Source organism: Symphalangus syndactylus, chromosome 3 (assembly GCF_028878055.3).
Source record: "Symphalangus syndactylus isolate Jambi chromosome 3, NHGRI_mSymSyn1-v2.1_pri, whole genome shotgun sequence".
Lineage (NCBI taxonomy): Eukaryota > Metazoa > Chordata > Mammalia > Primates > Hylobatidae > Symphalangus > Symphalangus syndactylus.
This window is the reverse complement of record NC_072425.2, coordinates 63,487,168-63,513,975: the sequence shown is the minus strand read 5'-3', so window position 1 is coordinate 63,513,975 and position 26,808 is coordinate 63,487,168.

Sequence of the window (26,808 nt, the reverse complement as noted above, 5' to 3'; positions counted from 1 at the left end):
TGATGCACTTTTTAAAGATTATTATTATTTTAGTGTTTGTGAAATTGCACCACTAGAGTTATCTTTGCATATTGGAATAAAAAGCCTTGTTGCTCAGTCTCAGTAGCCACATAACAGGACCATGATGTGTCATCAAAAGATCATCCAATTCTTCTCCTCGATCATCTACTTTCAACAAAAATTAGCCATTTTTATCCATAGTGAGCCCTTATCGTCTTTAATATCAAAGTGAATATTCTTTATTTTCTCATCCCCTTCTAATATTATCTGATATTATTCAAAAGTTAAAATCATGCCCATATCATTATTCATGCAATATGCATTTTTATTTCACACCTAAATCTACCAAAACTCAGTTGAGAAAACTTTTCCAACTCCAGAAACTTTTCCAAACTCCACAAAGTTTATGAGAATATCTCTCATGAATTCCTATTCATGTGAGATACCTATTATAGCTTCTTGCAATATAGTAATTAATTTTTCTCAAACTAGAAATTTTGTCAGCTCACATAAGTTAAAATATCCCAAATGTATTGCATAGAAGATGTTTTTCATCATGACTCATGACTGCCTAGAGAGCCTGACACAAATATTTGCTGTCTGATTTGCCAACCTTTAATGTTTTTATAATGGGCTACGTCATCTGAGACTTCCCTTTTTTCTGAAGGCAAGTCTGAAATATCAAAATAAGTACATATGTAGTATATTTCTTGAAATGTATCAATGTAGATGGTTATAATAAAAGTTTTAGGATCTTTTCTAACTACGGACTCAGTAGAGAGAACTAACCTTTGAAATAATGCTAGGGACAATACACCATACTTTTTCTTTCTTCACCCTATAGCCAACTGCCCCTCCATAGATGTATTAAGACATGTGTAAAGAAGTAAGCACAATCCTAATGAAACAACTAGATTTTTAAGTAGAAAAATAGAAATGCTTAATCCTGCATTGTTTTATTCATGAAATCAGTAGTATGTGCAAGTTGAAAAATTCCCCATACTCTGGCACAGAAATTAAATTTGTGAAATGAGGAATCAATCTCTTTGCTTTTCAATTCTCAGTCATTATGATGATAAACTCGGTGGATGACATAAGTTATTGCCTTAGAACAACTAGTGAATCCAGAAATGGCTACTTACTTTGAAATATGTGCAAATAACAATAACTACAGAGCAGGAGTCACCTGATCCTGAAATGAGCAAACTCTGCATGAACAAAAAGAATCATAATCATCTCATGACTAATCCCTTGAGTTAATCAATTATTTAACAACATTATCTTTCCTATGCCAATGACCCCTCTATGTGTCTGAACAACTTGAAGGCATAAGAAGGATGAAGAAATCAATGAAAACATAAAGCATAAAGTCTACATTCAGTTTGACTTTTAGGACACCTGGAAAGTCATGAATGTGATAAAGATTTATAACTTCCTCATTGTCTACCCCTATAGTACGCATGCATCATCCTTTACTCCTAATCCATAGGTGGGTAATAAAATTAGAGAGTTATGATGATAGGGACTTAAATGCCAAGTGTTTCTTACAAGGCAGGGGATAAAATGAGATTGAAACTATGATAATACTCTATCCATTTGAAAAGGTACATTTTTCATCTTCTCACAATGTGCCTATAACTAGATTACTATGCTTAGAATAAAATTTCGTGGCAATTCTTTACTTCTTTTCTCCAAAATAAGAAAACAATGCTTTCAAAGAAAAATCCTATCTTCTCATAATAATCATGAGTCCAGTAAATAAAAACGTGTATGTGCAAACAAACCAATGAACCAGAAAAGGATACTTGTATTTTCATTCTCACAAATATCTTCAAGTGTGCTTCTGAAATCAACAAAATTTAAAGGGATGGGTGAAGAATAAGCTTTGTTGGCTGAGACTTAAAAAAGTATGCACTAATGGTTTATAGTAAAAAAAAAAGTATCGATCAGCTTTGACTTATTTAAAAACTGGAAAACATAAGTTTGTAAAATTGTATGTGAAGATTTGGTAACATGAATGTCTTGTGAGCAGTAAATCACATTTGTAGGAAAGAAATGAGTTGAAATTTCAAAATATTTGCATGCTGTTAGAAATTCATAACTTTCTAAATTTAAGTTAGTTTTAAAACTTGGCTTGTGTGAGTCTCCTAATTCTTTGGAAACTAAAAAAGAATGTAAAGCAAGTAAATTTCAGAGGTTTCTTTTCCCTTGGAACAAATTAATGGTTCTATAAATTGCTTTCAACTAATTTTACCACTCCTAATACTTAAACTAAATACTAATCGTTCTGATATATTCTTGTTCATGTGTATTAGTTTTTTATTGCTGATGTAACACATTACCACCAACTTAATAGATTCAAATAATGTAAATTTTTAATCTTTTGGTTCTGGAGGTCATAAGTGTAAATGGTTCTATGAGACTAAAATCAAAGTGTCAGCAGGGCTGGGCTTCCTCTGGAAGCTCTAGAGAATTGTCTATTTTCATGCCTTTTCGAGCTTGTAGGAGCTGATTACCTTCCTTAGCTCATGGCTCCCCCTTCCTACAGCTTCAAATGAGACAACACCAGGTTGAGTCCTTCTTAGATCACATCTATCAGTTTAAACCTCCTCCTCGTCATATTTCCTTCTGACTCTTTTACGCATCCTTCCTTCTCTTCAAAGGACCTTTGTGATTATAATGGGCCCTTCTGAAGAATTCAGGGTAGTCTCATCTCAAGGTGCTTAAGATAATCACATCTACACAATCTCCTTTTCCATGTCAGGTAACATATTCACAGGTTTCAGGGGCTATACTTTGCTGTCCACTTTTGGAGAAATCCTTGGAAGATACTCATTTAATTTAGCATATGATGTAGAGGCACACAATACTCCTCATAATCAGAAGACTTTAGCATGTAATTATATCCCAAACATTTTTAAAACTACGTTTATGTCGTTTAACTTGGTAAAAGAGATTTGTGCATATGTGATTGAGATGGGAAGATTACCTAGGTAGGTAATTGCAAGAATATTTGTGAGAGAAAGAGGTAGGTATGAAATAGAGTCAGAGAAGGAGATATGATGACAGAAGCAGAAGTCAGAGTGATGTGATTTCTCTCTTGGAAGCTGGAAGGGGGCTGTGAGCCATGGAATATGGGCAGACTTTAGCAGATGGAAAGGCATGGAACTTGACTCTCCCTTAGAGATAATTATTTAACGCTGCTACTGAGTCTAAAAAAGGTCTTAGCTCCATGTCTTATCTATCATCCCTGTGAGTATCAAGAGAATAGATCCTCCATACTCTCATACACAGGTTTTGTTTTCTCTTTCGCATTAAGCAGCTTTCCTGTTGCTTACTTAAGTGGTTTTTTTCCAGATAAAGGAGGAATTATTACGTGTTATTTTGTAGATACATACCCTAAATATACATACGTGTGTACAAATACTGTGTAATTACATACATTCTGATGATTTCTAATTTCTTGATTGTATCACACTGTGGTTTAGTGTCAAGCATCCAATCATTTGACTGGTCTTTCATAATGTTCTTCTCAGTGTATACATTCACCGGCTTGTCATACTTCTTGAATTATATTTCTGTTTCCTTCAGTAGTTAACATGTTTCTAATTTATCTTAAGAATCCCTTCAAGCCATTCTAGCCTCAAATGAAAAAGTATGGTCATTACCTCATTTTCTTCTGCAAACAGATATGCAGCAGCATTTTTTATTCCATATTTCTAGAATTCTCCCAGAGTTGCAGTTCATGATCATGTAAGTTGTACTTTGCACAGCTCCAGGGGCACTGTTTACCTCAGAGTCATGATTGGCATATTACCAATTGCTGCAATTTGAAGATGGTAACTAAGTACCTTAAGAATGGTCAACTGTTCCTATATTGCACAACGGTGGCATTCTGGCCAGTGAGTGCTACTTAAAATTTGTTATCAAAAACTTATAATTTGATAAGAATGACCAAATTTTTGCCCTCGGTCTGATGGAATAACAAAGACCAAGCTTACTTTTCTGAAGTAAATAACTAGACAACTGGACTAAATATATTTATCAATTAGTTTCAGGCATTGAACAACAGAACAAAACAGTGAAAGAAACAAGGCCAGTTTTAGGGTCACTACACTTTTCTGCGTAGTTACAATGTCGGAATCACAGGCACAGAAAGGAGCCCAAATAGAATTTCAAAGACTTTCTGAGTTGAGGAGATAGAAACCAGAGACTGGAGAGACAGAGGGTGCATGGCAGAGCTCCAGAAAGGAGGAAGGTATGAAGAGGAAAAGCTCCTGAAATATGCTTGGGGTACCCTTTGCATTTTTGCAGAGAACTAATCAGTGCATGCATAGAGTTCAAGTCCATGAGACTGGCAGAGGATAACTAGGAATATGCAACCTGAACAATACCCAGAGTTGAGACAAAGAGGAGAGATACATGCAATCTGGCTACTGAGAGTCCCTGGTGATAGCTCATGGGGCCATGCCTTAGTAGTCAAGCTAAAGTACACCAGGAATGAAGGCTATCGTATGCCAACCATAATAAAGCATAAAAAGAGGCCTTAAAAAATCAAACTGATCTACAAGTAACTCAAACTGCTTGCCAGAGGAAAGTGCAGCACTTTTTAAAGGAAAATGACAACAATGCAACCACTCACATTTCCAGCATTAAAAAAAATCACTAGATGTGCCAAGATGCACGAAAATGTGAAGCATAATCAGGAGTAAATTAGACAGTAGAAACAGAATCAGAAATATGAAGGATCTTGAAACTAGAAGATAAAAATGTTACTAGAGTTCATAAAACTATGTTAAACAACTATTTTAAAAGTGAATATCATAAACTACTTAGTGTTTAAAGCAAGAGCAAAGTGCAAAAGAATATCCATAGTATACTATGCTTCATGTAGAAAAGGATAGCATTTAAGGAAATATGCATGTATGATCTTCTGTGCAAAATAAATACAGGGAAACAAAATCCAGAAACAAGAGATTGTTTACCTACAGAGAGAGAGTAGGTGTGAATGAGATGGAAAGAATGGGATAACAGAAACCTAATACCACAAAAGAGGGAAGAATGACACTTTGTTGAGCATTTTTTGAGCTCTAATTCTTAGAGCTATAATAATATTTCACATGCCTTCAAACAAATAAATAATTAAAATTTACCAGGATGTGGGGGAATGGAATACAAACAGTAACAAATGAACTCAACTCTTTCACAAATGATAATTACAACCACACAAATAGAATTGGGGCAGAAAAGAGCTAAACAAAGTAACTTAAAACAAAAAAAGCAGCAGTTTTTGACTGTATCCTTAAGGCTAAAGACAAAAAGAACTATGCACAAATATTTTACTATAGTTTACAAATGTGTTTTCACAAGGGTATGAGTTTGCAAATATGAAATTACTTTATGTGTATGCTAGGATTGAACAAAATGTAAATATACTGTGGATAATGAGAGCCAGGTTTTCTACCATCAGAGCATGGAGTTACAAATAAGGGAAAGAGAAAGGCTATAATGCATCCTGTAGTGTTGGACTGGAATCAAAAGTATTATATGAAATCATTGTTTTTAGTATACTTACAGATGGAAAATTGTAGAAATAAATATAGATGCGTATAAATGTGTGAGTATACATACATACATTTTCTAGCTCTTCTAACAAAAGGGCCCAGAAACACCACCATCTCAGTAACATTGAGAACACCATTCTCCAATTAAAGGAACCAAGGCTCCTTGGAGACATGTTTGACGTCAGGGTTGGGCAGGGAAAATACAAGATTAGTATGAGATATTTTGTCATGTCATAAAGTAAGGAAATGCTCACAAAACAATGGGAAAATGTGAAAAGGAAACAGAATCCAACTTGAATAAACTTCCATAGCCAAATTTGAGAAAATTTGGGCAATACAATAAACAACAAAAATAGTGATCGATTACAATCTACAGAAGAAAAAATTCAATTAATGCAGGCCAGGCACGGTGGCTCATGCCTGTAATCCCAGCACTTTGGGAGGCCGAGGCGGGCAGATCACTTGAGGTCAGGAGTTCGACACCAGCCTGGCCAACATGGTGAAATCCTGTCTGTACTAAAAATACAAAAATTAGGTGGGCATGGTGGCACATGCCTGTAGTCCCAGCTACTCAGGAGGCTGAGGCAGGAGAATGGTTTGATCCCAGAAGGCGGAAATTGCAGTTAGCCAAGATCGTGCCATTGCACTCCAACCTGGGTAACAGAGCAAGACTCAATCTAAAAAAAAAAAAACAAAAATTCATATTGACATAAATAAATATTAAATGAACATTAAATAAACCAAAGAGGGAGAATGGGAAGTATTTTCTTACAGTAAAATTTTATTAAATGTAGAAGACATAAAATAAAAGAATCATTCTCCAAATACCACGATAATAATTATCGCAAGAAAGAACCTTTGAGGGATGCTAAGATTAGCGGTGAATACATGTTGGGAAAGAACATATTTGCATAATATGAAAGTATCTTCCTACAAGATAATTATAGAATAGCAACTTCAAAGTGGAGCTGCCACCTTAGCCAAGTGATCAAAGCTAACATTACTAATAATAAGATAAATCAACTTCATGTAACTTCTTATATGATGCACTGAGTAGGACAAAACTTCAATTCTGTGGTATTCTTACACAAAATGTATAACTTTAGTCCTAATCATGAGAAAACATCAGACAAACTGAAATCGGGGAGGGACATTCTACAAAATAACTGCCATTATTCTTCAGAAGCATTTTAGAAAGACTGAGGAATTCTCCTAAGACATGGAGACATGTCAACTAAATGCAATGGAGAACATGGACTGTATCATGAACCAGAGATGGACATCAGTAGGATATATAAAATAACACCCAATATTTGAACATTAAACAAAATACCTCAAAAAAAAAACCCCATGGACCAAGAAAACTATCACCAGAAAAATAGAAAATAGTTTAAACTGAAAGAAAATTTTAAAACATAATAAAACGTGGGATTCAGATAAATCATTTCTTAAAGGTAAATTTATAGATGTAATATATATATATATATATAGAAAATAAAAGGCTTAAATAAAAGACCTTTAGATTCTTTTTTAAGAAGCTAAAAAAAAATGGAAAGCAAAGTATATCCAAATTAAGTAGAAGGAAGAAGATAATAAAGATAAAAATGTAAACCAACAAAATAGCAAATAACCAAAAGTGGAGCTAATTAATAGACGCACAAATTGGTTCTTTAAAAAAAAATTAAGAATTAAACAATGGCCAGCAAGACTTATCAAGAAAAAAAAATAGAGAAGCTACAAATTTTAGATATCAGGAATTAAATAGATGATATAACTACAGAACCTACAGAAATCAACTTAATTATGAAAACTTTAGGCCAATACATTTGACAAACAAGATGACATGCCAAATTCTTTGTAAAATTCTAATTCTTAAAACTGATGCAAAAAGAAATTTAAAAAGTAATAGCTTCTTTTTATTAAAGAAATGGGTTTTTTTATAAATTTAAAAAGATTTCTGTAAGATAATCCCAGGCTACATGGTTTCTTAGGTGAATTGTATCAATTTAAGAAATACAGAGAGTTCTCAACTTACAGTGGTTTGACCTATGCTCTTTTGACTTTATAATGGTGCTTTCATCTGTGTACATTAATAATGAGCATCAATATGACCATTCAGGTTTTCACTGTCAGTATAGTTTTCAATAAATTGCGTGAGATATCCAATACTTTATTTTAAAATGGGCCTTGTGGTAGATGATTTTGCCCAATTGTAGGCTAATGTAAGTGTTCTGAGCAGGTTTAAGGTAGGCGAGACTAAGCCATGATGTTCAGTAGGTTAAATATATAAAATGCGAGGCCGAGGCGGGCGGATCACGAGGTCAGGAGATCGAGACCACGGTGAAACCCCGTCTCTACTAAAAATATAAAAAAAAAAAAAAAAAAATTAGCCGGGCGTGGTGGCGGGCGCCTGTAGTCCCAGCTACTCGGAGAGGCTGAGGCAGGAGAATGGCGAGAACCCAGGAGGCGGAGCTTGCAGTGAGCCGAGATCACGCCACTGCACTCCAGCCTGGGTGACAGAGCGAGACTCCGTCTCAAAAAAAAAAAATAAATAAAATAAAAAAAAATAAAAATAAAAAATAAAAAAATAAATATATAAAATGCATTTTGACTTACAATATTTTTAATTTAGGATGAGTTCATTAAGATATAAGCTCATTGTAAGTTGAGACGTATGTCTAATAATATCAATCTTGAAAAGACTCTTTAAAAAATAGAATCTAAGGGCCGGGCGTGGTGGCTCACGCCTGTAATCCCAGCACTTTGGGAGGCCGAGGCGGGTGGATCACCTGAGGTCGGGAGTTCAAGACCAGCTTAATCAACATGGAGAAACCCCGTCTCTACCAAAAAATTTTTAAAAAAATTAGTTGGACATAGTCGTGCATGCCTGTAATCCCAGCTACTTAGGAGGCTGAGGCAGGAGAATCGCTTGAACCCTGGAGGCGGAGGTTGTGGTGAGCTGAGATTGCGCCATTGCACTCCAGCCTGGGCAACAAGAGTGAAACTCCATCTCAAAAAAAAAAAAAAAAAAAAAAAAAAAGATAGAATTTAAAGGGTCCCTTCCTATCTTATTTTATGAACCCATTATTGCCTTCATTCCAAATAGAGACAAGGGCATTATAAGTAATACAACTTCTATGTTTAGCCCTCATAAACAGACTCAAAAGTCCTTAAAACATAATAACAAATTAAATGTAGCAGTACATAGAACGGATAATAAACTATGAGCAAATGAAATTTCTAAGAAGATTGCAAGGTTAATTTATTATTTGAAAAATCAATTTAATTAATCAATTTTATTCATCTGGGTGATTACATTGGCAAAACTCAGCAAAGTGTGCACTTAAAATAGGAGTATTTATTTTAGGTAAATTATGGTTCAATACAATTGATGTTTTAAAAAAAGCGTTTCCAAAGTGATCAAAGTGGAGGGCAGGAAACAGTAAACATCAGTGCTCATGTTATAGCTACTAGAAGCCTCCCAATTCCAACAATGTGCTTTCAAGCAGGTCTGATCCTTTCCCTGGAGGATGTTGCTGCAAAAGACATTATTTCATCCTATTTTATAGCTATGTAATATTCCATGGTGTATGTGCACTGCATTTTTTTTAATCCAGTCTACTGTTAACAGGCATCTAGGCTGATTCCATGTCTTTGCTATTGTGAATAGTGCTATAATGAACAATGTGTGCATATGTCTATGACAGAATGATTTACATTCCTTTGGGTATATACCCAGTACTGGGATTGCTGGGTTGAATGGTAGTTCTCTTTTAAGTTATTTGAGAAATCTCCAAACTGCTTTCCACAGTGGCTGAACTAATTTACATTCCTGAGGAAACTGGAGAGTTCCCTGACTCACTTTGTAGGATGTGCAGCAGGGGTGTGGCTTGTCTGTTTGGCCATCACTTGTGGTGTCAAACCCCTTACTAGGCGGGGGGCGGGGGGCACGCAGACAGGCAGGTGCAAAAGCCAGGGCAAGTGGCCATGGTAGTGTCTAGGGGTGGGAATGCCTGTGACTCCCACAGCCCAAGTGGGTGTGTGTTACGGTGTGTGCTCTTTTAGCTTTGCCATCCACAGACAGCTTAAGTGTTAACCAGCTCAGTGCCCTCTTGGTACCTAGGTCCTTATCCAGCATCCAGAAAGAATCAAGTTGCACACAGACTTGAGGATGGTGAATGTGGGGGTTTTATTGAGTGGTGGAGGTGGCCCCCAGCAAGATGGATGGGAAGTTGGAAAGGGGATGGAATGGGAAGATGATCTTACCCTGGAGCTTTGTCATCCAGAGGCTGATCTCTCCAACCACTGCCAGCCAGACTCCTCTTGGCATTCAGATGCTCCTTCTCTTCTTTCTGCCACATCATTCTGCCATTCTTCTGCTCTTCTGTTCATCTCCTCATCTGTTTGTCTGCTTCTGGAGCCTGGGGTCTGGGGTTTATATGGGTACAGGATAGGAGGGTGTGGTGAGCCAAAAGGCAACTTTTGGGTGCAAAAGCAGGAATGCCTATTCCCCTGTTCCCATTTAGGGCCATGGGTTTCCAGGCTTGAGGGTGGGGACTTTGCCAGGGAACCACCCTCTTCTACACAGCATTTCCCTGCCTCCTGTCTGTATCACCACCAGCAGTGTATAAGCATTCCTTTTTCTCCAGAAGCTCACTGCCATCTGTTATGTTTTGACTTTTTAATAATAGCCATACTGACCAGTGTGATATGGTATCTCATCGTTCTGATTTGCATTTTTCTAACGATTGGTGATGTTGAGTATTTTTTCATATGCTTGTTTGCCACATGTAAGTCTTCTTTTGAAAAGTGTCTGTTCATGTTCTTTGCCCATTTTTAATGGGTTTGTTTTTTGCTTGTTGATTTAAGTTCCTTATAGATGACGAATATTAGACCTTTGTCAGATGTGTAATTTGAAAATATTTTCTCCTATTCTTTGGGTTGTTTGTTTACTCTGTTGATAGTTTCTTTTGCTGTGCTGAAGCTCTTTAGTTTAATTAGGTTCCACTTGTCAATTCTTGTTGCAATTGCTTTTGGAATCTTCATCATGAAATCTTTGCCAGTGTCTATGTCCAGAATGATATTTCCTAGGTTTTCTTCAAAGGTTTTTATAGTTTTGGGTCTTACATTTAAGTCCTTCATCCATTTTGAGTTGATTTTTGTATATGATGAAACGAAGGGGTCCAGATTCAATCTTCTGCATATGGCTAATCAGTTATCCCAGCACAATTTATTGATTAGGGAGTCTTTTCCTCATTCTTGTTATTGTCAACTTTGTTGAAGGTCAGATAGTTGTAGGTGTGTGGCTATATTTCTGGATTCTCTAACCTGTTCTATTGGTCCATGTGTCTGCTTTTCTACAAGTGCCATGCTGTTTTGGCTACTATAGCCTTGTAATATATTTTAAAGTTGGGTACTGTAATGCCTCCAGCTTGCTTCTTTTAGCTTAGAATTGCTTTGGCTGTTCTGGCTATTTTTTGGTTTCATATGAATTTTAAAAGTTTTTTTCTAATTCTGTGAAAAGTGTCATTGGTAGTTTGGTAGGAATAACATTGAATCTGTAAATTACTTTGGACAGTATGACCATTGTAAGACTATTGATTCTTCCAATCCATGAGTATGGAATGTTTGTTTGTGTTGTCTGATTTCTGTCAGCAGTGTTTCTTTAGAACTTTTTATTGTATTGACTATCACAGCACATTGCCAACCGATTTTCAAAATATTGTACATATCCACACTTCAAACAATTGTTAATAAACATGATTATCTCATTGCAGGAATAGTGTTTGCAAACAAAAAGATTCCATTGGTCTTGGGTGCCATCCATCCTGACTTTTCCTCTGTTTCATTTCACCCTCAATGGCACAAAGTGCTATCACTCAAAATTCATTTCTAAAAGGAGGAGTGAAATAGTTTTTTTTTTAATAAATTGCAAATGAAGGTGTGGATGGATAAAGGTGAACATTTGTTTCTACACTTGTAGGTTATTTGTATTTCTTCATCTATATATTTTTAATAATCTTTACTCACATTTTTCTTAAGGATATTAGTTTTACCACCCAAATTGTTAAAACTCCATAGATTAATAAAATTAATAATTTAGATAATAGAGCTTTATAAAGAACTTTTCCCAATTTGTCATTTTACTATTTACTGTTTTTGCTTTTGGACACAAGTTACAACCAGGCAATCACAGGAGCTGTGTCTTCTTTTCTGCCCAGGAGAGTGGGCAGAAACAATGTCCCAGTCCTAGGATACTCCTGTCATTTTTGTTTCTTCTGTATCTTTCTGCTAACACTGTGTGAACAAATGAAGTAAAACTGATGCTCCAAATTCTTTTCAAATTAAATGAAACATCTTAAACAATTAAGAAGAAGTAGTGAAGGAAAAATGGGAAAATCATGAGAAAGGAATATGTTACTGGAGAAGACAAAAGGAGAGAAGAAACTGACAAAAAGTAAAGAAAACCCACAATATTGTCATCATTTGGGAGACCTGATTAAGTCTGAAAATATGCAACGGAGCTGGAACTTAATTTGGATTTGGATGTTTATAATGATAAGGAAATAACCGGATCCACTTCAATCTGTTTAGTATTGTGTAGTGTCTTTCTGGTATCTTCAATGCCTGTTGTTTAAGATTTCAGTGATGAGAGCTTGAGAATTATAGTGCTACCACTGGTATTTGTTAATGAACCTTTAAATTGGCCATTACTGTTATAGCCTGTTTATGTTGGCTTGGCTATGTTGGCTCTTTTATTGAAATAGACAACATGATTAATTTACTTGAGTCCTCTAACATGTTTGTGTGGAATCCTGTTTAAATTACTGTCAGAAATAATGCCAGATTTTAGACTGGTGACAGAACATTCCTATGAAAATCTCCAGCAAGGAATGCTACTTCTCAAAGAGTAAAAGAGGGAGAAGTGATTGGAAGAGGATGAAAGAGGGGCATGTTCATGTCAATCGCATAGGTAAGAGAAGAAGGAAACCAGATTACAAGAAAATTGTAGATGTGTTGAGCCTAGTCACCAATATAGATTGCCTGCCCCATTATGCCAATCTTTGGTGGTGATATGGATTAATGATTTTTTGAGAAATATATTTTATTACCTTCTGTCTACTAAAATGTCATAGAATACTAACCATTGTATGAAACCAATTTTTCCATTTTTTTCCATATAAAACGTTCATGGTGCATAGCAGCAACCAGACACCTCCCAGACTTAAGCAGTGAAAAGCAAATACTTCAGCTGGAGAAAATATAAAACAAAGTCATATTTTCCATGCCTGACAGATTTTAAGTTTAAGATGCTTTTTGGTAATTTTAATTTTCAAAAAAATACTGTCAGGTTAGCCATTGATTTTTGTCTTATGCCACTGCCTTTTAAATAAGATGGTGAAGCAAAGGTGGTGTTGACTTAGTTTACAAAAAGACTTAATAAAATGTCACATTTGCTAGTGATTTTGCCGTTATTCTGAATGTTTGCTTTCAAAGATAAAACAGAAAACAGCCTTTGGCAAAGAGCTCAAAGTAAAAGAAAGTAAATAAAATTCTTGAAATTCTATGTGAAAGAGATATTGTTTTATCTTCTGATATCTAGCATAAAGAATTGAGAAACAAAATTTTTGAGGATTAATTTTTAGTTTTCTATGCACATCTTCACATGCTTGTGGTGAATTATTTTATAGTTCAGCCTCTTTGGAGCGGAATTAGTTTGGGGGTTAAATATTGAAGTTCGGAGTAGATAAGCAGATGCATCAATGATTCCACATAATACAAGGACACAAAAAGTTAACAAAGTTATTGCATGACAAGGAAGTTATGATGCTATGGATACTGTCCAGTCACTTTCAACTACCTGATAATAAGGTGGCTTGAACAAAAGAAAGTTGGAGACAAAGTAATAGTCATACCTGCTTAGACATTGTGAAGTAAATTCATTTGCAAGGCAAATATATATATATATATATACACACACACACACACATTAGGAGATATAAATATCTCTCTCATAATGTGTAGAAAATTTTTTTGTTGGGGATGAAAATGATGACATCATTTCTGGAAAGGTTTTCTGGAAATGTATGCCTCCTGCATCCCTTCCTTCTTTGTGTTAAGTGCCAAGAAAGAAACAATATTTCAGAGTTCAGCTCTGGGTATTTCTGTACAAGATTTTTATTTTTAAACAATTACACAAGAGATTCATGCTCATTATAGAAGAATTAGAAAATGCAGATGAGCAAGTAGAAAATATAAATTTTACATTGCATATACTCCCAAAACACAAAAATATTCTCCCTTAACGTATTGGTGCGTATCTTGTACATGTATAGACAGGTATATGTATATGTATATGTTCATTCAGTAAGTGTCTACTAGGATTCAAAGGACACATCAGAGAAGGAAAGAGACAAAATTTCCTGCCCTATAAAGCTTAGCTGGTCAAGCCAAACAAAAGTAAAAAAAAAAACAATATACAGTATGTTAGAGAGTGATAAGTGCTAAGGAGTAAAATAAGGCTGGCAAGGGAGATAGGAAATGCTGGAGATTCTGTTTAAATAGGGTTGCCAGAGAATGTTTCATTGGTGTAAGAGTTGAGCAAATCCCTAAAGGAAGCAAGGGAGCAAAGCTATAGGGATGTCTGCTGGAAGGGTTTTCTAGGCAGAAGGAACAGCTATGTCAAAGGCCCCATGATGAGAGCATGCCCAGTGAGTTGGAGTTGAAGAAAGAAAAAAGAAGCCAATATCAAAATACATTTATATATTCTTTCTATAATACCTTCTTTGACCCATGAATTATTTGAAATGGTTTAATTTCCAAATGTTTGGAGTTTTCCTAGACATTTGATTGTTATTGATTTCTAATTTAATTTTATTGTTGGTACAGAACATAGCACACAAAAACAATGCTGTCTTAGTTTAAAAGAAGTTTAATACGTGATATGCTTGTTGGTATTGATTCAATTTAAAAAAATTATTGAATTATTTTATGGCCCAGAACATGATCTATCTTGGTGGATATATTATATATACTTGAAAGACAATATTTTTGTTTGCCGTTGGATGCAGTATTTTATCAATGTCAGTTACAACAAGGTGGTTAATAGTTAATAGTGTTGTTCAAATTATCTATGTCATTACTATTTTTTTTTTTTGGTAGAGCTAGGGGTCTCTCTGTGTTGCCCAGGCTGGTCTTGAACTCCTGGCCTCAAGCAATCCTCCCACCACATCCTTCCAAAGAGCTGGGAGGATTACAGGCATGAGCCACCACACCCAGCCCTTTACTGACTTATAAAATTTAGTTTTTCTATTGTTTCTGAAAGAGGAGAAAATCTTTCCATATTAAAATCTCTCTTAATTTTCTATCTATCTGTTTCTTTGTTTAATTCTGTCGGTTTTTGCTTTATCTATTTTGAACTCCTATTCATAAACACATACATAATTATGATTGTGTCATCCCACTGGGAGAACTTGTATTATTTTCAAAACTTTCTTTATCTTTGGTAATATTCTTTGTCTTGAAGTTTGCTTTATGTATTATTAATATAGCCAATGAAACCTTCTTTTGGTTAGCATTTGCATGACATAAATTTCTTATCTTCATTTACTTTGAATTTATTTATTTGTGTCTTTAAGTTTAAAGTACATCTCTCATTAACAACATATAGTTTCCATGCTGTCTTAGAATCTCTGCATTTTTGTAAGTATTTTTACTTAAAGTACATCTCTAACAGACAGCACATGGTAGGGTCCTGCATCTACCTTTCATCCAGAGTTTTTAAATTGGGTGTTTATATTCTTTATATTTAATGTAATCATCAATATGGTTTGATTTAGATCTCCCATTTTATTGTATGTTTTCCATTTATCCCTTTTATTATTTTTTTTTCTTCCTGTGTTCCTCTTTTCCTCTCTTTTTTGGCTTATTTTAATATTTTTCACATTTTATTTTATCTTTAATCTCATCAGCTGTTTACATTCAAATTTCATTTTATTTTATCTTTTATCTCATTATCTGTTTTCTTTACACTCTAGGGATTATAATACACATATTTACCTTTTATAGCCAATGTAAAGTTAATATTGCACCACTTTACATAAATTGTAGAAGCAGTGCAAGTATATAGGCCCTATTACCAAGGGCCCACTACTTATGTTAAAGTGTTTATATATACTATATGTACTCAGGTTACAAATACAATAATATGAGTTATAAGTTTTGCTTAAAACAGATATATTTATATATATAATTAGAAAAAAACAAGAGCATTTTATATTCATCTGGATATTTACCATTTTAAACATTCTTCATTTCTTCCTGAGGATCCAACTTGTATCTACTACCATTTTTCTTCAGCCTCAATAAACTGATTTAGCTTCTTTAGCATTTCTTAAGATGCCAGTCTGCCGTTAATTTTTATTCATGTATTTTGAAATTCTCTTACTGGTTACCATTAGAATTATTATAGCTTTTTGATGAGTTGACCTAATTTTTATTATAAATGCCTCTCTTTGTCCCTGAAATTTTTCCTTGTTCTGAAGTCTACTTTGTCTGATTTAATAGGACCATTCCAAGCTTCTTTCAAGTAGGGTTTTCAGGGTACAACTTTTTCCATTCTTTAATTTTTAACTTATGCCTTTATAGTTAAAGTTGGTTTCCTGTAGACAGCATACATATGTAGGTCATAGTTTCCATCCAATCTGACAATCTTTACTTTTATTGGAGTGTTTGGAACAGTGCTATCCAATAAAAATGTGAATCACAAATATAAGTCACATATGTAATTTTAAAAAAACTTTGTAGATACACAAAAATCAAGTGAAAAATTACTTTAATATATTTATCTACACATATTCAAAATATTATCATTTAAGCACGTTATTAATGGAAAAAATATATTAATGAGATATGTAACAATATTTTAACTTGTACTAAATCTTTGAAATTCAATGAGTGTTTTACACTTATTTCACATTTCAATTTGGCCTGGCCACAAATTATACACCTAATAGCCAAATGTGACTATAGTGTTGGATAACACATTATATCCAATGTGGATATCAACTACGTGGAGGTTAATTCTTTCACCTTGCTCTATATTTTATAGTTGTTCCATATATTCTCTATTTTCCCCCCAGTATTCCAATTAGTGAGCTTAGGAAATTAATTTAATGATTATATTGTGCCTCTGCTGTTATCTGTAACACATGTTTTATTTTCTGTGATTGCTCTATGGTTTATCATATACATGCTTAGCTTGTTAGAGTCTATGTTAAGATACAATTACCACTTACATATAGTGTTAGAACCTTATAGGAGTGTATATTCATTTCCACTTTTCCTTTTTGTGCTATTGTTTGTCATATAGTTTATTCTACTAATGCTATACAGCTCACCATTGCTATATTAATAGCTGTAATAATAGCATTGCTATTATTTTTGCTTTAAACAGAAAATTCTCTTCTACAGAAGTTTTTTTAAAGTAAAAAAAGTCTCTTTTTGTATATTCTCCATTTCCTGCACTCTTATCCCTTTTGCAGATTGAACTATATATTTGGTATCAATTAATTATTGTCTGAAATTGTCCCTTTAGCATTCCTTTCAGTACAGGTCTTCTTAAATTTTCTCAAATTTTGTTGGTCTAAAAGTCTTTATTTTGCCTTCAGTTTTTCTTTATTATTATTATTATTATTATACTTTAAGTTTCAGGGTACATGTCACAATGTGAAGGTTTGTTACATATGTATCCATGTGCCATGCTGGTGTGCTGCACCCATTAACTCGTCATTTAGCATTAGGTATATCTCCTAATGCTGATGTTCTTTGTTCTCGTTGGTTTCAAAGAACATCTTTATTTCTGCCTTCATTTCATTATGTACCCAGTAGTCATTCAGGAGCAGGTTGTTCAGTTTCCATGTAGTTGAGCGGTTTTGGGTGCGTTTCTTAATCCTGAGTTCTAGTTTGATTGCACTGTGGTCTGAGAGACAGTTTGTTACAATTTCTGTTCTTTTACATTTGCTGAGGACAGCTTTACTTCCAACTGTGTGGTCAATTTTGGAATAGCTGTGGTGTGGTGCTGAAAAAAATGTATATTCTGTTGATTTCTGCTTGGTGCAGAGCTGAGTTCAATTCCTGGGTATCCTTGTTAACTTTCTGTCTCGTTGATCTGTCTAATGTTGACAGTGGGGTGTTAAAATCTCCCATTATTATTGTGTGAAAGATACTGTCATGGGTGTAGCATTCTTTTTTTCAGTATCTTAAAATATCTTTCCAATGTCTTCTGGCTTTCATAGTTTCTGACAACAGGTCTCCTTTAATTTTGCTTCATGTTTCTCTCTTAGGCATGCGTGTCTTTTTGTCTCTGGTTTCTTTTAGGATTTATTCCTTACCACTGATTTTTCAGTGATTTTATTACCACATGCCTTGGTATTGCTTTCTATATTATTATTATTTTTTTCAGATTTACTGAAGCTTTATGTCTATGATGGTCATCACATTTGTAAATATTTTTACCATAATTGTATAACTTTTTTCCTGCCTTGTTCATTTCCTTCTCTTCCGGAACTCTTATTACAAATCTGATAGCATGCTTAATAATGCCATTATATATTTTTTCCTCTTGTCTTTAAGTTCAATGACTTTTCCTACTCTAGTGCCTAATTTGCTTTTAATCCCATTCAATGTTTTTTTTCATTCCGTATGTAGAATTTTTATCTCTAGCCATTCAGTTTGAATTTTGTTTACAAATTCAGTATGATCTTTCTGTTTAAGACCTCATTGTATTCATGTTTTGTTTTATGCCCTTTCCCATATTTCCATATTAATCACACCTATTTTTTTAAATTCACAGACTATTTTTTAGAGCTGCTTTAGGTTTATAGAAAAAAATAGGCAGAAAGTACAAAGTTCCTATATACCCTCTCCCCCAACATTTTAACAGTTTCCCCTATTCTTACTAGTGTGGTATTAGATTAGATCAGTGTGGTTAACTTGTTATAACTGATGAACCCATATTGAAACATTATTATAAACTAAAGTTCATAGTTTAAATTTGAGTTCCCTCTTGTACAGTTTACAGTTTTTTTACAAATGTATTATGACATGTATCCACTATTACTGCTTCCTACAACATAGTTACGATGTCTTTAAAAATCCTCTTTGCTCCACTTATTCATCCCTCCCTCCCTCCTTGAATCCCTGGTAAGCACTGCTCTTTCTACTTTGTCTTTAGTTTTGCCTTTTCCAGAATGTGATGTAGATTGAATTATCCAATATGTTGCCTTCAATTCGCTTCTTTCACTTACAAATATGTATTTAGGACCCTTCATGTATTTTTGTGGCTTGATAGCTTATTTTCTTTTTTGCTGAATAATATCCCACTTTAAGTGTATATCACAGTTTGTTTATCTGTCCATCTGTTGGTTGCTCCCAAATTTTTGCAATAAGAAAGCTATTTTAGACATTATGTTCAGGATTCTGTGTGAAAATCAATTTTGAATTTAATCAGGTAAATACCTAGGGCCACAGTTGCTAGATCATATGGTAAGACTATCTTTAGGATTCTAAGAAACCACCAAACTGTCTTCCAAATAAAAATGAAGATACAACTCATCAAAATTTGTGAGATGTAGCAATAGCACTGTTTCAAGAGAAATTTACAGAAGTGAATGCATATACTAGAAAACAAGGAAAATCTCAAATCAATAATCCTAGCTTTTATCTGAGAAAACTTAAAAAAAGGAGAAAATCAAATACAAAGAGAAAAAAAGTAATAATGCTGCTTGCTGAATCTGTCAATTACCTATAGAATGATAAACAGTCTCCAACTATCATAGTGGGTTTGCACATTTCTCTTTGTAGTTTTATCATTTTTTGCCATGAATATTTAGACTGCCCATTGTTAGGCACATACACATTAACCATTTTATATATTCTTAGAGAATGGACCACTTGGTCATTATGTAATGGCCTTGTTTATCACTGATAATTTCCCTTATTCTGATATCATCATTGTATGAAATTAGTATAGCAACTCCAGCTTTTTTTCATTAGTTTTGGCATAATATATCCATCTCCATTCTATTACTTTTAATCTATTTTTGTCTTGATATTTAAAGTCCTTTCTTGTAGAAAACCTGTAGTTTTATTTAATTCACTCTGATAATACTTCTTTTTAATTATTGTATTCACCATTTATAACAAAGTGATTACTAATATGGTTGATTTAATATCTACCATACTTGTAACTATTTTCTATTCACTCCTGTTTTTCTTTCTCTCTTTTTGTTCTTTTTTTTCTTTCTTCTTTCTTTCCTTCTTTTTTTATCCTTTTTTCCTTTCTCTAGTTTTAATTGAGCATTTTACACGGTTTCACTTCCTTTCCTCTCTTAGCACATCAATTATATTGCTTTTCTAAAAAAAATAATTTAGTGCTTTTCCTAGATTTTGCAATATACACTTACAGCTAAATACATTTTCAAATAACTCTATATCACTTCATGTGTATAACAATACATTCCTATTTTTCTGCCTTCCTTATAATATGGACCTCACTAATTTCACTTAACCAATAATCACCATATATATTGTTGCTATTAGTGTTTGACACAAAGCATTATCTGTTAGATAAACTAAGAATAAGAAAAAAATGTATTTTATTTTTATTTTTCTCTAGTGTCTTTTTCTTTCCTTCCCACCCTTCCTTCCCACAGCTCTGTTTCCAAACTTATTTTCATTGTCCCTAAAAATAAATATTCCAACCTATATTATTCTGACCTATATTGTATTCACTCAACCTGAAAAACTTCTTTTAAAATTTCTTGCAAGGCCAGTCTCCTAGTAGCAAATGTCCTCACTTTTTGTTTGTTCGGGATTCACATTACGTATGTGTTAGCTCGCCTGCAGTTGACCCACAGTTCTTTTGATCTTCTGCTCCACGGTTTTTATTCTTTATTCTCATTTCATTTCAGTTTTGGAAGTTTCTGTTTACATATTTCAAGCCCTCAAATTTTTTCCTTTCCATATCTTGTCTACTGATGAGCCCATCAAAGGCATTCTTCCTTTCTATTATAGTGTTTTAATTTCTAACATTTTTTTCTTATTCATTCTTAGAGTGCCCATCTTTCTGCTTATATTATCCATCTTTTCTTGTATGTCATCATTTTTTTCATTAGATTTCTTAACATAGTAATTATATATTTTTTAATTCCTGGCCTGATAATTCCAGTGTTTCTGCCACATCTGGGTCTATTTCTGATGCTTTTTGCTATCTTCAAACTGTGTTTTTTTGTATCTTTTAGAATCTCTTGTAATTTTTGGTTGAAGGCCATACATGATGAACTGAGTAAAATGAACTGGGATAAAGAGGCCTTTAGTGTGAAGTTTTATGGTTATCTGGCTGAGTTAGGCTGTGTTTGTTGTTTGCTATACATACAGGGGTCAGCGGCTAGAATTCCCTTTGTTGTCCTTGTTTTTGTCTCGCATGTTACCTTTGGGTTTTACTGGAGATTCCTTCTTAAAAGAGCATGTGAGCCTCGGATTTCTTTTATTGGTAACCCGCTGTTATTATACAGGAGCCTGGTTGATATGTCACTAAACTATGGGGTTAGGGAAGTTACAATTCAATCCTACAAGCTGGTTCCAGTCTTTTACTGAGCCTGTGTTTCTGGCCTATAAATTTCCCCCATGCCCTCAGGGGAGACAAAATGGCTAAGGGACTCAGGACTTGGGTATTTCCCTTCTCCCATGTCAAAGGCCAGAGGGAGCTAGAATTAGATATTCCCTTTCTCTAAATTGGTTAAGCTCTGGCAAAATCCAAGGCAACTGGCTGTGTTAAAATAGTTTATTTTGAGGGTAGTCTTTTGTTAAGTAAAGTGGAACACAATGTTCTGGACTTATTTCAGATTAAAAACTTTCCTCTTCCACTACTGGAAGCATAAGAGAAATTTTCCCCTATGTTCACCTTGAGAAGCTGATGGTACTACTAAAGGTAAAAATGCTCATCAGTGTGGGGTATCCTGTAAAGCTGTTTCTCATGCAGTTTCTAACTAACTTTCTAATTAGTCCTCACTGGGCCTCTGACAATTCATCAATTATGGTTTAAACAATCCTACCAGAACTGGGTTGCAGTGGGCTTCTGCTCTAGAGTGTCTGCTCCTAGTAAACTGTGATTCATAGGATATGACTCTCTCTCCAGTTTTCAAGTTACATTGTGGTTTATCCTCTGATCTCAGTTCTCTGATGAATCTATAAACATTGTTGATTTTTAGCTTGTTCATCTTTTCTCTTTTTGAATGTATAAAGTGACAATCCAAGCTCTCTACACATTGGACTGGAAACTAGATCATAGTTTTTTAAGGCCTTTGTATGTTAATTCCTTTATCTTATTTCTGCATTTGTTTCAGTTGAATTATATTTCTCCTAATCCAAGTTTGTTTTTTTTTTCTGCTTCTTTGATTGCCTAGTAATTTTTTTACTGAATTCTGGACATTGTTAATTTCTTATTTTCCAATGATAGACTTCTTGCCTTCTTTTAAAGATCCTTGTACTTTGATCAGGCAGTTACATGTAGGTGATACTTATCTTTTCAAGTTTTTTTTTCTTTTTTTGAGAAAATTTAATTTTTTAAAAAATCATTTATTTTAAAATAAATTTTATTACATATATTTAAGGTATACAATGTGATGTTATGAAATATATGTAGATTGTAAAAAGTTACCATAGTGAAACAAATGAACATATCTATCCTCTCACATAGTTACCCACTTTTTGTTTTTGTTTTTATGGCAATAACAGTTAAAATCTATTCATTTAGCATGAATTCCATGTATGGTAAAATTTTATTGCCTATAGTCCTCTTGTTGTATATGAGACCTCTAGACTTGTTCATGGTATGTATCTTATACTTTGTATCCTCTGACTTATATCTCCCAATTTTCTCCCCTCCTCCTCTGCCCCAGAACCACTGTTTTGTTCTCTTTGTATATTTGAGTTTTTAAAAATCCTCATTTAAGTGAAATCATGTAATACTTTTCTTTCTTTGTCTGGTTTATTTCATTGTCCTCCAGTCTCATCTATGTTGTGTCAAATGAGAAGATCTCGTTCTTTTTTAGGGCTGACTAATATTTCATTATTATTTATATGGGATATATAGAAATATACCACAGTTTCTTTATCCATTCATCCCTTGATGGACAGTTAGGCTTTTCTATATCTTAGCTATTATGAATAATGCTGCAATGAACATGGGAGTGCAGACATTTTTATGAGGTTATGATTTCATTTCCTTTGGGTATATTCCCAGAAGAGAGATTACTGAATCATATGGTAGTTTTATTTTTAATTTCTTTAGAAAACTCTATACTCTTTCCCATAATGACTGTATCAATTTACATTCCACCAACAATGTATAAGAGTTCTCTTTTCTACACATCCTTGCCAACATTTGTTATCCTTTGACTTTTTGATAAGAAGTTAAGTCATCTCCTAACAGGTATGAAATGACATCTCATAGTGGTTTTGATTTGCATTTCTCTGATGATTAATGATGTTGATTACCTTTCAAGCCTTCTTTTTACCTTTGTTTTTGTTTTTGTTTGTTTATTGAACTTTTTACCCAATCAGTAATTTATCCACTCTCATCTGCTCTCACTCTCCCCCATTTTGTAGTTTCCAATGTCTATTAGCTCCATCTTTATGTCCATGTGTTCCCATTGTTTTAACCTTTGCTAATGTGTTCAGAGGAACCTTGGTTTTAAGGCTAATCCTCCTTTATTACCAAGGCCCAATGTTTCTGAGTACTCTACCCAATTCCCCTGTGAATTAGGTCTCTCCTGTCTGTCTGCTCTTGAGAATACAAATTATTTCCATCTTTCTGTGTGAATTCCTAAAATTCTTTACTCTCTGGCTTTTCTTATTGTTCCTTCTAAAACTTCATGACATTTTATCCAACATTTATGCAGATCAATGCTCAGCTAAAAACTCATGTTTGTTTTTTTTTACCCTTCTGCAGGTCTCTGAACCCTTCTCATCATGCAGCTTCTGCTCTCATATTCTTCCCCATAAGTTCTTGACACTCCAGCTTTCCAGAGCCTTGATCCCTGTCTCCTTAACTCTATGAGACTACATGGCTCTGTTTGAGTTTCTACCCCTGGCCTCTGCTTCAGTAATCAAGCTAGGGTAATGGTAATGGTCAATTCATATGTTTTCTTCTATCAAGTATCACAATTTCATGCTCTTAGAAGTCTGAATACTCTTGTAAATTTTTTTTTTCTGGTCTCTAGTTATGGCCTATTCCTATAGCAGTTAGTCCTTCACAAACCTTTGGCGTCGTCTCTGTCCTCACATACAACAACCATCTAGATGTGTGGTCACCCTGTTAATTTAGGAAAAATGTTATTTGGAAACTGGTCTTGTCTGATAATTGTTAATAACGAATAAAGGTAATTCTTGATTCCAAACCATTTATATTCATTGTTCAAATATCAATGATGTTTGTCTTCATTAATGCAATGAATTCATTTAATATAATTTGCACACTGTAGAGGAACTGGAGACTTAGCTGCCAACCAGCAATTAGAAGACTTCTCCTTATTTATAAGCTAGAAAATTCTAGAAATATACATTTCTTCCTTTCCTTTTTAAAATATGAACTTATCTGTTGTCCAATTGGGAACATATCTTTTGTTTAAGAGCATTTGTGGGACATGTAAAATCTTACCAAATCATTTTTTTTCCAGAGAAAGCAAACTGAAGGTACTATTTATTTGTTATGCTCCACTATTCAATACTATAAAAAATAAAAGAAAAAGCATCTAAATTATTCTATTTTCATCAGTTATTTTACACAGAAAACCTATACAATTAGAGTTGAATTTCCTAATTACTTTTTACTCCAAGATGGAAAATGTGTAGTTAATTAAAAGACTCAGAGTACTGCAAGATTTGTTTTTTGCTACCTATTTTCTAGTACATAAAATAGATGGAGAGGCATCCTTAAATCAGCACACCTCACCTTCCCAATCCAGTCACTACTTATTACAAGTTTGATGTAACCCAAAATAAAGTTTACTAGCAAACTAAAAGTTTACTAGCAAACTATTAAATATAGGCAAAGTGTCTTTTTCAACACTGTTAGTTCAGCGATGAGAACCAAGTTTTAAAATAATTGATATGTGGCTCTAAGTTATGGGAATGGGCAAATTTGCATCACGAATCCACAACACTTGGAGTAAAGAGTAATTATGAAATTCAAATAACCCAATTCAGTTTACCTAGGATGGTTTTGTTACGGAAATATACATCCATGCTCAAAATTCAGCATCACAGGGAAGCAATAAAGCTAGTCAAAGAAAATATACTGAAGGTGGAAAGACATGTATCAATGACTCAATGTATCAGGTCAGCATATATGTGAAACAGTGATTTTGGACTTATCATATAGGGGACTGAGACATTTCAGCCTATCTCTCCTCAGAGTAAAATTCCACCATGGAGAGGAGGAGCCTCGTGAGGAGTTCCAAAGAGCTGTAACATTGCATGAAAGATCTAAGGACGAGTTTAATATCTCACTCTCAGGTCTTGGGTACTGGGAGGAGTAGAAAGACAAATAATTGTCCTTTGACTTTAATGATCCATTGTAGATCTGCACAAAGCAGAATATCTGTAGTAAAGTATAGATAAGAAATTCAGCCCTAGGTAGATTCAGATAAAACCTGAAATAAGCATTCTTTCATGTTGGATTGCGTTCTTTGGCATCAAGAGTAGCTTTCTTTTTTCAAGCTCAACCTTTACATCTAGATAGAGAATAAAATAAATGTAATCAAAACCATTTACAAGTTGCCATTCACTAATATTGTCTATTTAGTTGAGTAGGATTATCATATCACATGCTTCTATGTCCCTTGCCATTCTGTCCTTACACAGGTATGTCTTTGTTTCTTCTTTCTGTTGTTCACAGCCATCAGGTAGGCAATTGACATTTCTAGTGTAATGAAAGAGAAAATAGAGACACAATAAAAATAAGCAAGTTACCAGAGTTTATAATCATAGCTACCAAACCCTGTATTAATAGTTTATTTATTCACATATTTGCACTATCTCCTGGGCATATATAAAATAGAGACATGGGCCAGGCATGGTGGCTCACACCTTTAGTCCCAGCACTTTCCACCTGGGGAGGCTGAGGCAGGACAATTGCTTGAGGCCAGGAGTTTGTGTCCAGGCTGGGTAACATAGCAATACCCTGTCTCCAAAACAAAACAAACAAAACGCCATATATGTATATGTGTGTAATATATATAATATATACCATATATAAATATATAATATATATCATAAATATATATTTATATATCATATATTTATATATCATATATTAATATCATATATAACATGATATATATTAATATATCATATATTAATATCATATATAATATATGATATATATTAATATATCATATATTAATATCATATATAATATATGATATATATTAATATATCATATATTAATATCATATATAATATATGATATATATTAATATATCATATATTAATATTATATAATTATATAATATCACACATATACATAATATGTGAATATATATTATATATAATATGTGTAATATATATTATATATAACATGTGTAATATATATTACATGTTATATATAATACGTGTTATATATATATACACATACACACACACATACGGGTATGGTGGCACGCACCTGTAGTCCCAGCTACTCGGGAGGCTGAGGTAGGAGGAACACTTAAGCCCAAGAGTTCAAGGCTGCAGTGAGCTATAATGGTGCCACTGCACTTCAGCCTGGGTGACACAGTGGGATCCTGTCTCAAAATGAATAAATAAATAAATAGTTTTAAAAATAAAGTAAGAGAAATAGAGACCTGAAAATGAAAGATGACATATACATTCATTACCAAATATAGAGACATAATAGGCTTATTACAGATTACAACTGCCTCCTCCTCTCATCCTTCCTTAGTAAATGCAGTTCTTATATAGAGGGTACAGTTATCTTATCCTGAATGTTTAAGTCTAACTCATGAGAGACACAGATTTGGCATTAAGAGTAATAACAACATTTTTTTCTAACATTCAATATCATTTCCCATCAATTATCTTACTAAAGTTTGCTTTGCAACTATATTCCTCTCACTTTTTAAATATCACTGGCAAACTATAATACAATTCCTGGACCTTGGTTCAAAGCTTTACAGAAATC